The sequence below is a fragment of the Rhinopithecus roxellana genome, chromosome 10, assembly GCF_007565055.1.
Source record: "Rhinopithecus roxellana isolate Shanxi Qingling chromosome 10, ASM756505v1, whole genome shotgun sequence".
In the NCBI taxonomy this organism is placed as follows: Eukaryota; Metazoa; Chordata; class Mammalia; order Primates; family Cercopithecidae; genus Rhinopithecus; species Rhinopithecus roxellana.
This window is the reverse complement of record NC_044558.1, coordinates 65469122-65484419: the sequence shown is the minus strand read 5'-3', so window position 1 is coordinate 65484419 and position 15298 is coordinate 65469122. Positions and strand designations below refer to the sequence as shown.

The 15298-nt window shown below is 40.0% G+C and overlaps 1 pseudogene across 1 annotated transcript; it reads left to right on the top strand.

Annotated features, from left to right (window-relative positions):
- The first annotated feature begins 14622 nt into the window (after positions 1-14622).
- Positions 14623-15013, top strand: LOC115899881 (annotated as a pseudogene). The gene has a single exon (XR_004059465.1). The product of XR_004059465.1 is annotated as a 60S ribosomal protein L37 pseudogene (transcript).
- The last annotated feature ends 285 nt before the right edge of the window (positions 15014-15298 follow it).

Below are 15298 nucleotides of genomic sequence, written 5' to 3'. Positions count from 1 at the left end.
CGTCCTCACTTTATTTTTCTCCATAGCACTTATCACTCTCTGACATACCACACATTTGACTTACTACAATGCAAGTTTAAAAATGGTATAATTGGCATAATTTGCCTTTTCTTATGACTGGTCTTGTGGCACTGGTGAGGAGCTGAAAAGTTAGTTTTCTTCACTAGTATGAAAAGTTAGCTTTCTTCACTAGTACGTGAAGAATAAGTATTTGTCTTGTAAGTATTTGTATTCTCAATAAGTATTTGTTAGATGAATGAATAAAAACTGGTCTAATCCCAACGCCCATTCCCTTATCACCATAATATACTCAGATCCTTTGTGTCCATCATATCTTCTTTTTACCTTTGTGGTACTTTGTAATACTAAATAACTTTTTAAAGTAAAGGCTTAAATTCAAGTTTATCTTAGAAAAGAAAAAAACAAGTCCAACTTATGTTGAACTTGGAAACTCTGCTAGCAACAGTTATTGTCTTTATCAAAGAGTGTTTATTATGTGTCCTCCTGTATGTAATGCTTTGCTGTGTACTGTGCAGATAATTTAAACTGGAGTGTTCATCTTTGGCTCCACCTCACCCTCCAACTGGCTGCTCACTGGGAGAGTCAGCACTGGTGCAGATGAACAAGTAGAGTACACATTGTATATACAACACAAACCCAAATCACAGGTAATTAGGAGCCAATATGTATAGGGCAATCAGAGAGAAAAGTCATGAGAGTTTTATTAGTAGACAGGATGAGGTTTACAGAAGTCATCCGAAAAGAACTTTTCCATCCAAAATGTTTCTCAAGTGAACATTGCTGAGAAGCAGTTTATCTCACAAACATCAGCTTCTTCTAAAAATTTATAGTTTAATTCCTGGATACAAACATATTTTTACTGATGAAGCTACAATAACCATGGAGCTGGAAGGAGAAATTGTGCCCCCTTTGTCCTTGGGAAAAAAACCATCGTCTTTGGTTCCATACAGACCTTGAGCCTGATGCTAACTCTATTTTAAAAGCCAATTTCCTAAGGAGATATGATGCTACCATAAGCTGCTGGTCATTGTGACAATCGTCATCATTTAGCATTCCTTAAGCACCCTAACAAAGCACGGAATTAGAGATTCTTAACTACAACCACCCTGTTTATCATTTTTCTCTTCCATGCGTATATTCTAAGTGCATGCATAACAAGACTATGTTACAGAAACATTAAAAATGTACACACATTAAAGCAACATGGACCCAGTCTGACTGTCAGCAACAAATCCAGCTGCCACCAACATGGCCCCAGAGTCTTTCAGCTCCTCACCAGTGCCACAAGACCAGTCATAAGAAAAGGCAAATTATGCCAATTAGCATCTGGCATGCATAATTCTAAAGTTAATTGTATTAGATTTTAAGCTCCTTTAGAACAAGAATAATATTGTGTTCCACAAAGTGCCTATTTCAGTGCTTGGTAAATATATCTTCTCCTTCCGGTAGGCTAGACTGCAGGACTGACAAGGAAAGGGATTTGTTTTTCCCTTACATTAAATAGTATACCCAGTATCCAACATGCATTCGGCATGAGATAACATTCAATACATATATTTTTTAGCAAATAAAATAAAGAACATTTACTTGAGTGAATACTGACTGACCTGTAAAAATTAAATTTAACTCAACATTTGGGTTCTTCTGATTTATCATTAAGGTAACCATAAACAAAAGATTGTAGATTCAAATATTCTGTAAAAAGTTGCTGATAGGTCTAAAATGAAATTCTGAATCAGCTCTTAATGGCGGAGAAGGTGGTTTAAACAAGTCATTTATATGTTTTGGGCTTTATTTTCCTTACTCCTTTCTGATGAATCTTAAAAGAAAATGAATACTTAGGTTAGATCATCTCTATAGCCTCTTTTAGCTCCATGTTTCTGTATTTATTATTTGTATAAACCACAAGGACATTGATGTATCTGCAGATGCTGATTCATTAACTGGTTGGGCCAAATGACTTTTTATAAAGGAGGAAACTACTAACAAACTTCAGTGGTAGGCAGTTCCAAGATGGCCTCAATCATTCCAGCTCCTAATATTCACACCGTTGTGAGTCCCCTCTCACATCATACTGGAGTTGGTCTGTTTGATCAGTAGCATACAACAGAAGTGACTATATATTACTTCCTAGACTAGGTTACAAAAATGAAAAGTGGGGAACTGAAGCCATCTACAATATCCACAAGATTGTCTGGAAATGGATTCTTCAGCCTCAGTCAAACTTTCAGAAGACTGAAACCCTAGCTGACATCCTGACTGCTACCCCAGGAGTCAGAACCATGTGGCTAAGCTGCTCCTGGGTGCCTGACCCCTAGAAACTATTTAGAAGTACATTTTTATTTTTTTCATTTGCTAAATTTGGGGGTAATTTGTTATGAAGCAGTAGATAACTATTACACTATCTCATTCAAAATCCTTCCTCCTCCTGGGCACATGACCAGTGTTGATTTCACCACTCCTTATGCAATGTTTGGTAACATATGTCTGATAAGAAAAGACACACGTTAGTGCCAGCATTTGTATAGCCACTTGGTTTTAAACTCATCTTCATGGCTATATCATTGTATGTTGTAGTGATCTCATTATGATTTCCATCTCTGTTCTTTCAAGATTGCACCTCGCTGTTGCCAACAATTCCCTTCTTACATGGCTGCCTGTATTACCCCATGTCATGCTTTCTTACTTAGTTGTACCATAAGTCAATTGATTGCTTTAATAGAAACACATTCATAGTACTTGTTTGTTTTTCACTACTTCCATAATTCATATATTTGCTCTTTGTGACAAAATGATCTTTCAAGAACTTTGAATACCTTTTTTTGGTCAAAGGATTTTTAAAAATTAAAATGTGTGGAATTCAAGTCCTTTAGGGATTCCATATCCCATCTTAGGAAGTAATGTATACAAAGCTCTTAGAACAGTCTGGCATAGAAATGTTCAATAAAACCAGCCGGACACAATGGCTCATGCCTGTAATCCCAGCACTTTAGGAGGCCAAAGCAGGAGGATCACCTGAGGTCAGGAGTTCGAGACCAGCCTGGCCAACATGGCGAAACTCCATTTCTACTGAAAATACAAAAATTAGCTGGGTGTTGTGGTGCATGCCTGTAATCCCAGGTACTTGGAAGGCTGAGGCAGAAGAATCGTTTAGAACCCAGGAGGCGGAGGTTGCAGTGAGCTGAGATCACGCCATTGCACTTTAGGCTGGGTGATACAGCGAGACTCCATCTCAAAAAAAAAAAAAAGGAATGTTCAATAAAACCTTTATTTATGTGGAAGTGCAGGTTGACTCTTATGTAGTTAAGGAAATGCTTAATATGAGAAAGTGCTTAATACCTGGGGACCAACTGAGGAAGTCCATTAACACAGCCTGGACTCTGTAGTGAATGTCAAGTTCAGAATAACTACCCTAATTCCAATTAAAGCCCCTCTCCATAGCATTTATTTCTCCATATAGAACACAAAATTGTTCTTCTTAAAAGCTTCCTGGCCAAGCCTGTAATCCCAGCACTTTCAGAGGCCAAGGCAAGCAGATCACTTGTGCTCAGGAGTCTGAGACCAGCCTGGACAACATGGTGAAACTCCATCTCTTCCAAAAATACAAAATATTAACCAGGCATGGTGGCGTGTGCCTGCAATTCCAGATACTTGGAAGGCTGAGGTGGGAGGATTGAGCCTGGAAGACAGGGGTTGCAGTGAGCAGAGTTAGCTCCACTGCACTCCAGCCTGGGCAACAGAGTGAGACTCACCTCAAAAAAAAAAAAAAAAAAAAAAAAAAAAAAAAAGCTTCCCGATATACCAGAGAAACATCATTTTACAATAATACAGCACTAAATGACTCAACAACCTCTGTGGACAGGAGTGGTTATCAACGCATTGCTGCACCTTTGGTCAAAAACATTTTTTAGATTTAAACTTTCAAATTGCTGCCCCATGCTTATAGGAAACCGTGCACATAGCCTACCTGGTGTGCAAAGATACAGGCTTCAAATAGTATGCTGGATCTTTCTTACATCAAAGGTATACAAGGACCAATGATGTGGGCTGGTCAATAATATAAATTCTAGTAAAAATAAAAATGACTAGATTTACGCAAAGAAAATATCAGCAAGAGTATAGTGCGTCCTGATTCCTCTGATCATGAGATTGTGAGAGCCATGTGGGAGGAGAGAGAAGGAAGGCTCTTCAGGGTCAAACTATCATGTCCTTACCCTACAGGAAAGAGGAAAGAGAGAAATGAATACAAGGCAAAAAGTTCTGCGCTTAGAGACTTAGGGAAGGCGTAAGACGCTGTGAAAGCTTTTTGCTCCTAACTCCCTTTTCCTCCTGGTCTCCTAGATCAGTGTTCTTTGAGAAAAGGAATGGGTTCACCCAGAAGGAATTTATTGTAGGATAAATTCCTTAGGTTCTAGTGCTAGATTTTTAACAGTTATAGCCAAAAGCTAATAATTTACAGACATCACAGTTCTTCTCGCACCAAAGTCATAATACTCTAAAAGCGAGTTTGCCCGATTACTGGTGAGTCAGAACTAAAGTCAATAAAGGTTTTGAAAAATGATGTTTTCAAATAAAAAATATTTGAGCTGCAAACTATTTCCTCATGATTTCACCAAAGAAATGAAGACAAACTATAACACATCTAAATTACAGCCTAGTATTAGGGCAAGAGAAAGCAGTCACGGAGTGTTGTCCAGACAAGCATTCAGAGATCAGTGATAGTGTTATGGATTTATTCTTATTTTGCTACCTATTGAGAGAAAGATGTATCAATTTTCATGTCATCATGTCATAAATAAGTTATTGAGGCTGGATGCAGTGGCTCAGGCCTGTAATCCCAACACTTCGGGAGGCGGAGGTGGGTGGCCTTGAACCCAAAAGTTCCAGACCAGCCTAGGCAACATGGAGAAACTCCTTCTCTACAAAAGATAAAAAGTTAGCCAGGCCTGGTGGTTTGTGCTTGTAGTCCCAGCTACTAGGGAGGCTAAGGTGGGAGGATCACTTGAGCCTGGGAGATTGTGTCTGCAGTGAGCCAAGATCTTACCACTGCGCTACTGCCTGGGTGACACACACATACACACACACACACAAAAAAAAAAAAAAAAAAAAGAAAGAAAGAAAGAAAGAAGAAAGAACAAGACATTTAGCATAAAATACACATTATTGTATCTGAGCAGAACTTTGAGAGCAAAAGATCTCTTACAGCCTAATTACAATGAGACCAGTTATGCCTCTTGAATCCCACATTAGTTATGATCTTCAGCTTATGTGACCACTTGTAACTCCAACATATGTAACTAATTTAACCCAATATTAGTTACTTTTCTGCATAACAACCACATGTAAACTGCTAAGCTACTAGCTTAACACAACAACCTTTAATTAGGTTCACAATTCCTTGGGTCAGCAATTTCAACTGGGCTCAGCTGAGCAGTTCTACTGGTCTTGGCTGGGCTCACTCATGATGAGTGTGTGGTCATCTACTGGGTAGGCTAAATGGCTCCACTTCTGAGGCTGAATTTGTCTAGATTAACTTTAGCTGGGACTGCTCATCTCTGTTACACATTGTGTGACTGTGAGCAAGTTACCTAACCTCTCTGGTCCTCTGCTGGATCATTCACATCAGCATACAAATATGCTGTTATTTCTCTCTCATCGCCACCCTCCGCCCCCAAAGCCCACTCTGCTCATTTTTATAGCAAAATTCCTTTTTTTCCTAAGCAAATTAACACTGGAGCAAAACTCTTTTTAAAAGGGGTCAATACTCACTGTCTTCAATTCTGTTTTTCCCATTCTTAGTAAAACCCACTCCAAAAGGTTTTAGCCCCCATTACTCTGCCCAAACTGCTTTAGTCAAGGCTGCCAGTAACTTTCCATTGTTAAATCTGGCAATTCATTCCCCATCCTCATCTTTCCTGGCCCATCAGCAGCTTTTGACATGTGTCATCACTCCCTCCTCCTTGAAACACTCTCTTTACCTGGCTTCCATATAACACATTCGCCAGGTTGCTTTCTACACCACCAGCTGCGTCTAGGTCTCCTTTGCTGTTTCCTTTTCATCTTCCCGATCTCTCAATATCAAAGCCTTCCAGAACCGTTTTCGCACTTTTCCCCTCCCCTCCCCTCCTCCTCTTCTCTTCTCCTCTCCTCACAACTTCCTTGATGATCTCATCCAGTCTTCTGGTTTTAAGAATCATCAATATGCTGGTAACTCCCAAATGTGTATCTCTAACCTGGACCTCTACCCAAAATCCAGACTTGTATATCCAATTACCTACCAGGTATCTCCATTTGGATGTTGTATTTTCCTATTGCTGCTGCAACAAATTGTCACAAACTTAGTGGATTAAAACAACACACATTTGTTATCTTATAATTCTAGAGGTCAGAAGTCCAAAATCGATCTCACTGAGCTAAAGTCAAGATGTCAGTAGGTCTGCATTCCTTTCTTGAAGCTCAAGGGGAGAATACATTTTCCTTTCAGCTTCTAGAGGCTGCCTGCAGTCCTTCACTTGTAGCACCCTCCATCTTCAATGCCAACGATGGCCAGCCAAGTCTTTCTCACATTGCATCTCTCGGAGATACCAACTTCTCTGTCTCCTTCTTCCACTTTTAAAGACTTACAATTACATTGGGATATACCTGAATAATTCAGGAAAATCTCCTGATTTTAAAGTCGGCTAATTAACAATCTTAATTCTATCTGCTGTGTTAACTCCCCTTTGCCATGTAACCAAACATATTTACAGGTTTCAGAGATTAGGACCTTGAATGGCCCCTTTGGGGGCCATTATTCTGCCTGTCACAGACGTCTTATAGTCCTGTCAAGTGCAACATGTCAAAACTGAATTCCTGATTCTACTAAGCCTGCTCCTCTTTAAGTCTTCCTCTTCAGTTAATGCTAACCTCACTCTTCCTGTTGGTCATTGGTCATCCTTACTCTCATCTTTCTAGTTCATGTACAATCTATTAGCAAATCCTATTGACTTTACCTCCAAAATATAACCAGAATCTGATGGTTCTCTTCACTTCCAGTGCAACTATTCTGGCTCAAGACCCTCTCATTGCTCTCCCAAGTATTGTTAACAGTTTCCAGAGCTCCCGGGTTATGGTAATAGCCTCTGTATTAGGCTGTTCATGCATTGCTATAAAGAAATACCTGAGACTGGGTAATTTATAAAGAAAAGAGGTTTAACTGGCTCATGGTTCTGCAGGCTGTACAGGAAGCATAGCGGCACATGCTTCTGGGGAGGCCTCAGGAAGCTTCCAACCATGGCAGAAGGTGAAGGAGGAGCAGGCTCATCACATGGTAAAACCAGAGAGTGAGGGGGGACAGGCTACATACTTTTAAATGACTAGATCTCACGAGAACTCACTCATTATTGCATGGACAGTACCAAGAGAAATGGTGCTAAATCACTCACGAGAAACCGCCCCCATGATCCAATCACCTCCCACCAGGCCCCTCTTCCAACACTGGAGATTATACTTTAATATGAGTTTGGGCTGGGCACACATCCAAACTATATCAGCCTCCTAAACCATCACCCTGGTTTCTGCCCTAGCCTACCAGCACCTCATCCTCTGTCCACCAAAATATCATCTATTCTCAATTTAACATCCAGATAATATTATATATATATATATATATATATATATATATTATATATTATATATTTTGGCGGGGGGGAGGGGAGTTTAGCTCTGTTGCCCAGGCTGGAGTGCAGAGGCGTGATCTCGGCTCACTACAACCTCCATCTACCTCCTGGGTTCAAGCGATTCTCCTGCCTCAGCCTCCCAAATAGTTGGGATTACAGGTGCCCACCACTGTACCTGTCTAATTTTTGTATTTTTAGTAGAGACGGGGTTTCACCATGTTGGTCAGGCTGCTCTCAAACTCCTGACCTCAGGTTATCCACCCACCTTGGCCCCCCAAAGTGCTGGGATTACAGGCATAAGCCACCGCGCCCAGCCCCAGATAATATTTTTACAATAAAAGTCAGATCATATTATGTCTCTGTTCAAAACCTTACCAATAAAAATATTTGCTAAAGATATATCTGATAAAGGACTGTTATCCAAAATATAAACAAAACTCTTAAAACTCAGAAATAAGAAAACAAGCAGCCCAATTTAAAAATGAGCCAAAGGCATTAAAAGACACCTCACCAAAGACTACATACAGATGGCAAATAAGCATATGAAAAGATGCTCTACATCATATATATTATAAGGAAATGCAAATTAAAATGACAAATCAGATACTGCTACATATTATTAGGTTGGCCAAAATTCAGAACACGGATGACACCAAATGCTGGCAAGGATGTGCAGCAACAGGATACATTTTTCTCCACATCACTCATCACTTTCTAACTTATCAAATAATCCCCGCAATCATTCATTGCTTGTGGGAATGCAAAATGATGCAGTCATTTTGGAAGACAGTTTGGGAGTCTCTTAGAAAACTAAACACACTCTTTACCGTGAAATCTGACAATCACGCTCCTTGATATTTACCCAAAGTTGAAAACGTATGTTCACACAAAAACCTACACACAGATTTTTATAGCAGCTCTATTCATAATTGCCAAAACATAGAAGCAAACAAGATGTCCTTCAATCGGTGAATGGATAAATAAACTGTGATACATCCAGACAATGAATACCATTCACTCCTAAAAAGAAATGAGCTATTAAGCCACGAAAAGACATGGAGGAAACTTAAGTGCACATTAATAAATAAAAGAAGACCATCTGAAAAGGCTGCAAACTGTATGATTCCAATTATATGACATTTCGAAAAAGGCAAAACTATGGAGCCAAGAAAAGATCAGTGGTTGCCAGGGATTTGTGGGGAGGGATGAATGAAGAGGCAGAACACAGAAGATTTTTAGGGCAGTTAAAATACTGTGTTTGATATAACATGATGGATTACAGGTCATTTTGCCAGACCCATAGAGTGTACAACACCAAGAGTAAGCCCTAATATAAACTATGAACTTTGGGTGCTAATGATGTATCAATGTAGGTTCATCAATTATAACAAATGTACCAGCCTGGTAGGGGGTTGTGATATGGGGAGGTTATGTATGTGCAGGGGCAGATAGCCTGTGGAAAATCTCTGTACCCTCCTCTCGATTTTGCTGTGAACCTAAAACTGCTAAAACAACAACAACCCCTCCCAAGACTTCTCAGTTCCATCAAAGCTGAAGTCTGCCAGGACCACAGGATCCGGTTCTTCCTCCTACGTCCCTGACCTCTTCTCGGGCTCCCCCGCTCCATGCTTACTTCCTTCCACCCACAGGGGCCTCCACACTGTCTGCAAAACTCCAGGTACCTCCTCAGGGTTTCTGAACTTGGCGTTTGCTCTTGTTGCCATGTTCTCCGGCCAGGCATTTGTGTGGGTCTCTCTCTCCTCTCCCTCGACCTTTGCTGAGAAATCACCTTCTCAGTGAGGCTTGCCCTGTCCATCATCCTGTGCTTGAAATTGCACCCCCACACAAGCACATTCACAGAACCCTCTCCTTCTTTATTGCTTTACTTTTCTCTATCACTTATCACTTTCTAACTTTTCATATAATTGATGTGTTTATATTGTTCATTTTTTTTGTCTCCTTAGGAGACCACGATATACCACCCCAAAATATGCCTCTCTGGCATACAGATTATTTTGAGCTGATTATTTTGAGAAACAGCAGACAGAAGAGGAGCTCTAAAAACAGAGCAGAAGTTATCCTTTTATAAAGAAAATTTACATCTATAAAGGAAACCTCCATTTCTGAGGGTGTCTCTTTGTGTACCATGAAGAGAAGAGTGACTCTAAACCACTGGAGATTCTTATCAATGGAAAAGGCACCAACAAACCTGACCCTTGTTTACTGTGCTTTTCCTGGTTATCCCTCTATAATGGCTCCCCCAACTCCCTTATTTCTTTGTTCCAGCAGACAATGATATTTAATTCTGAATTCAAAGATACCTCTGTGAGACTTGTTCATTTCTCTAGGTATTTCCCATGCATATATAAAATACCCAAGTTGGCTAGGTGCAGTGGCTCACACTTGTAATCTCAACAATTTGGGAGGCCAAAGTGGGAAGATGCTTGAGCCCAGGAATCTGAGACCAGCCTGGGGAACATACTGAGACTCCATCTCTACTAAAAAAAAAATAATAAAAAAGTAGCCAGTCATGGTGGCAGGTACCTATAGTTCCAGCTACTCAGGGGTCTGCGCTGGGAAGACCACTTGAGCCTGTGCATTCGAGGCTGCAGTGAACTATGATCACACCAGTGTACTCCAGACTGGGCAACAAAGGGAGATCCTATCTCAAAAAAACAAAATAAAACAAAAACAAACAAACGAAAAAACCCACAAGTTTATAAACTTACTTATTTTTTCTCTTGTTAACCAAGAATTTGCCCCAACTAAGAATATACAGGGTAGAAATAAAAATTATTTTTTTCTTTACCTACATCTCTCACCACTACATGGTAAATTCCATGAAGGCAAGGAAGTTTTGATTATTCCTAGTTCTTAGGCCAGTATCAGTATGTTGTAGACACTTAGTAAATAATGGTTAAATAAATGACTGTATTAGTTTGCTAAGAGCTGCCTTAACAAAGCACCCCAGACTAAGTGACTTCCATAAGAGAAATGTATATTCTCAGAGCTCTGGAAGCTAGAAGTCCATGGTCAAGGTGCTGGCATGGTTGATGCCTCCTGATGCCTCTCTTCTCCTTGGCTTATAGATGGCCATCTTTTCCCAATGTCTTCACATGGTTTTTCCTCTGTACATGTCTGGTCCAAATGTCCTCTTCAGACCTGGCGTGGTGACTCATACATGTAATCCCAGCACTTTGAGAGGCCGAGGCGGGCAGATCACCTGAGGTCAGGAGTTCGAGACTGGCCTGGCCAACATGGTGAAATCCTGTCTCTGCTAACAATACAAAAATTAACCAAGTGTGGTGATGGGTGCCTGTAATCCCAGCTACTCAGGAGGTTGAGACAGGAGAATCACTTGAACCAGGGAGGCAGAGGTTGCAGTGAGCCAAGATGGCACCACTGCACCCCAGCCTGAGCAACAGGAGCGAAACTCCGCTCAAATAATAATAATAATAATAATAATAATAATAAATAAAAATAAAATAACAGAAAAAATTCAAATGTCCTCTTCTTATAAGGACACCAGTCATATTGGATTAGGGACCACCCTAATTATCTCACTTTAAATTAATTATCTCTTTAAAGACCTTATCTCCAAATACAGTCACATTCTGAGGTACTAGGGATTGGGATTTCCACATATGAATTATGAAGGGATACAGTTTAGCCCATAACAGTAACCCCGTCTCAGTTTCTTTGTCAGTAAAATGGGAATGATAGGAATAGTAACTACGTCATAGGGTTGTTAGGAGAATTAATGTATGTAAAGTGCTTATCACAGAGCCTGCACAGACAAAGCACTAAACAGATATTTGCCATCATAATCTCTACCATTGTTGCTGGTTTTTTTTTTTTTTTTTTTTTTTTTTTTTTTTTTGAGGCAGAATCTCACTCTGTTACCCAGGCTGGAGTGCAATGGCGCGATCTCGGCTCACTGCAACCTCCGCCTCCCAGGTTCTAGTGATTTTCCTACCTCAGCCTCCTGAGTAGCTGGGATTACAGGCACCCGCCATTATGCCTGGCTAATTTTTGTATTTTTGTATAGATGGGGTTTCACCATGTTGGCCGGGCTGGTCTTGAACTCCTGACCTCAGGTGATCTGCTCACCTCAGTCTCTCAAAGTGCTGGGATTATAAGCATGAGCCACCGTGCCTGGCCTGGTTCTTCTCTTGTTATTCAATGAGCACCAAACATTACCCCTCTTAAAGTTACAATAATATTATTATAATACATTGAGAATACACTGTGGTCTAGTAATGAAGACTTATGTAAATACTTGTCTCTTTATATACTTTAAAAAGGCCCTCAGTGAGTTAGGGTCTTGCATTTATTGCTACTGAACTCTCCAGGTATGTATATTGATGACAGAATGTACTTTCCTTCATTATGCCTATTTTTATTTTAGATGCACACATGGTAACGTGGACAAAGGAACTAAGTTTTAGACACTCATGTGCTCAAAACTAACCACAAAGGGCAGACATAGATTAACTAAATCCTCATGACTGACATGGTTTCACGTTCCATTGTCATTTGTTGTTGGATTTAGGTGATGACCTTCAAGTCTAAAAATGACACCATTCTTTACCAGTTTGAATATTGACACAACTGCAGACATAGTAATCTTATTTCAGGATGTTAAAATTCCAGTATTCAGAGCATTTGAAGCTGTGCAAATGTCTTTCTGGGGCACATAAAAAAGTCAAAGTATTATCATTGGTTTTATTTCCTCATTCCCTTGTAGCATATACAAACTGAATCTCAGAGATTCCAGTAAACTTATTTCCATTTCTATATCAGTGAGGCCAAAAGAGAAAAAGAGTTATTATCTGGAAGTACACAATGGAGAGCCAAACCTCTGACTTACACATCTATGAAAATTAAAGTGTCTCTTGACAAGATAGGTCAAATATCAATGATGTGTGGCTACTTAGTGACCAATCTAATTCACTCACTAATAAATATGAAGCACCCCATGGTCAGTTTTATAATAAATAGAGTCACAGCTGACTTTTGTCTTTGATTAAATATCATCTTTGCTATTTAATTCGGTTACTTATAAAATTATGGTATTTCATAGATGTGACTTCTCTTGATCTTAGTAACAGTCATCTTATCAGTAATGCTATGTGTTCTACACTGATTACTCCTGTGTTGACTGTGTTTTGTAAACAGAGAGCTATAATAGGTATTCTGAGGAATATTAGAACAGTGCCGTCCAGTAGAATGTAGTAGTGAGATAACCTTCTCTCTTCCCTCTGGAGGTTTAGTAACTGAGGCTGTTGAAATAAACTGACAGTAGATTGACAGGAGAAAAGGTATACAAGTTTATTACATGCACAGTGACATCACAGGAACGTGGCTGTCCAGTAATCCAATGAGATTCAGAAGCTTAAATAACCTTCTCAATAGGGAGAGAGAAGTGGGGACTGTAGGCACTTTAGAGAAAAAATAAGTGATTTTTAGGAGAGATGAATGGGTCCAAAGAACAGACAAATAGCCTAGGAAAAAAATTCCTCTGGGTTCTAGGTCTGGTGTTACAACTAGTCTTCTTTCCTGTGAGTTAATCATCCCTGTTCGATGAGGTTATAGGGACAAGGCTCAAGACAATTGCATTCCTTCTGGGGGAGCTTTCTTCATCAGATAAAGAAACTTTAGAGAAAGCTTGTCCTTGTGGGATGGGCTGGAGGGCAGGAGGAGTTCAGAGAGACCTTGGTTCTGAGGCTATTTTTAGTTTAAAGTACTCCCCATGTCAAAGTGCCATGCTTTGGGGTATGATTTTCTGAGCCCCAGCAAGAACGCTCTGCAATGATAGAAATATTTTGTATCTATATTGTCTGACATGATAGCAACTAGCCACATGTGGCTATTGAGCACTTGAAATCTGGCTAATGCAAATGAGAAACTGAATTCTTAATTTTATTTAATGTTAATTTATCTTGTTTGTTTGTTTGTTTGTTTATTTATTTTCAGATGGAGTCTCACTCTGTTGCCCAGGCTGGAGGACAGTGGCACAGTCTTGGCCCACTGCAACCTCTGCCTCCAAGTTCAAACAATTCTCCTGCCTCAGCCTTCCGAGTACCTGGGATTACAGGTGCCTGCCACCGTGCCTGGCTAATTTTTGTATTTTTAGAAGAGACGGGTTTTCGCCTGTTGGTCAGGCTGCTCTTGAACTCCTGGCCTCAGGTGATCCTCCCACCTAGGCCTCCCTAAGTGCTGGGATTATGGGCATTAGCTACCGTGCCTGGCCAACTTATTTTATTTAGTGTTAATTATTTAAAATTTAAATATTTGAAATTAAATAGTTAATGGCTACTGTACTGGGCATTGCAGTTCTAGGAAAAAAGATGCCACTAGTTTTCTGCTAGAACTTAGAATCCAAATGGATTGTGTGCGGAAGTGGGTGGCCGTCAATGAGCATGGTTTGAGAACAACTGCAAACTATTGAGTAAAATTTAAAGTCATATTAAATCTATATAAAAGTTGACATTATCTAATGGAGTGATCTGAGGCAGATGAGGTTAGTGCAAGGAAAACTTGCAGAGAAAGCAGGATTTCAGGAACTGCTATGACAGAGGGAAGAGGAGCAGACAGAAATGAATAAGGGGCAGACAGGCGTGGAAGACATGAACCAACAAGTAACAGTCGATGAGAGAGAGGGAGGACGTTCACACCCATTGTGATGGAAGACTCTGAGGCACAAGCGAAGCAAATGTGGTTATTGACCCTGGCTGAAGCCATTGTTAGATAGTGTGGACACTCTAAGGAAAGGTGAGTGGAGAAGAAGAAAATAAACCAGAGAGAAAAACATTATGTAAAAAGCAATGTTCAAGTGCTGTGATGTGCCTCATCTTTCATTGTTTCCTGTATTTCCTAAAAATGGTTTCAAGTGATAAGAGAAGATTAGCCTGTTTATATATAGAAATGTTTTATTTTGCTCTTCCGGTCTCTCTGGTCTCGGCTGCAGAAGCGAGATGACGAAGGGAACGTCATCGTTTGGAAAGCGTCGCAATAAGACGCACACATTGTGCCGCCGCTGTGGCTCTAAGGCCTACCACCTTCAGAAGTCGACCTGTCGCAAATGTGGCTACCCTGCCAAGCGCAAGAGAAAGTATAACTGGAGTGCCAAGGCTAAAAGACGAAATACCACCGGAACTGGTCGAATGAGGCACCTAAAAATTGTATACCGCAGATTCAGGCATGGATTCCGTGAAGGAACAACACCTAAACCCAAGAGGGCAGCTGTTGCAGCATCCAGTTCATCTTAAGAATGTCAGCGATTAGTCATGCAATAAATGTTCTGGTTAAAAAAAAAAAAAAAAAAAAAAAAAGTTTTATTTTAAGCCATATTGTCTTCTGACATTTATTTATAGCTTTAAAATAAGAAAATCATTTGAAGTTGATAATCTTTAAGGATACAAGATTTTGTTTGAAAAGACCTTTTAACTTATTTTCTTATTTTCTTGCAGTCTTACAAATACTCAAAGGTGTCAAAGTTTCCAATGGATTATTGGGTTCAAATAAAAATATATTGGAGGCTGGGTGCAATGGCTCACACCTGTAAATTCAGCACTTTGGGAGGCCGAGGCGGGTGGATCACTTGAGATCAGGAGTTC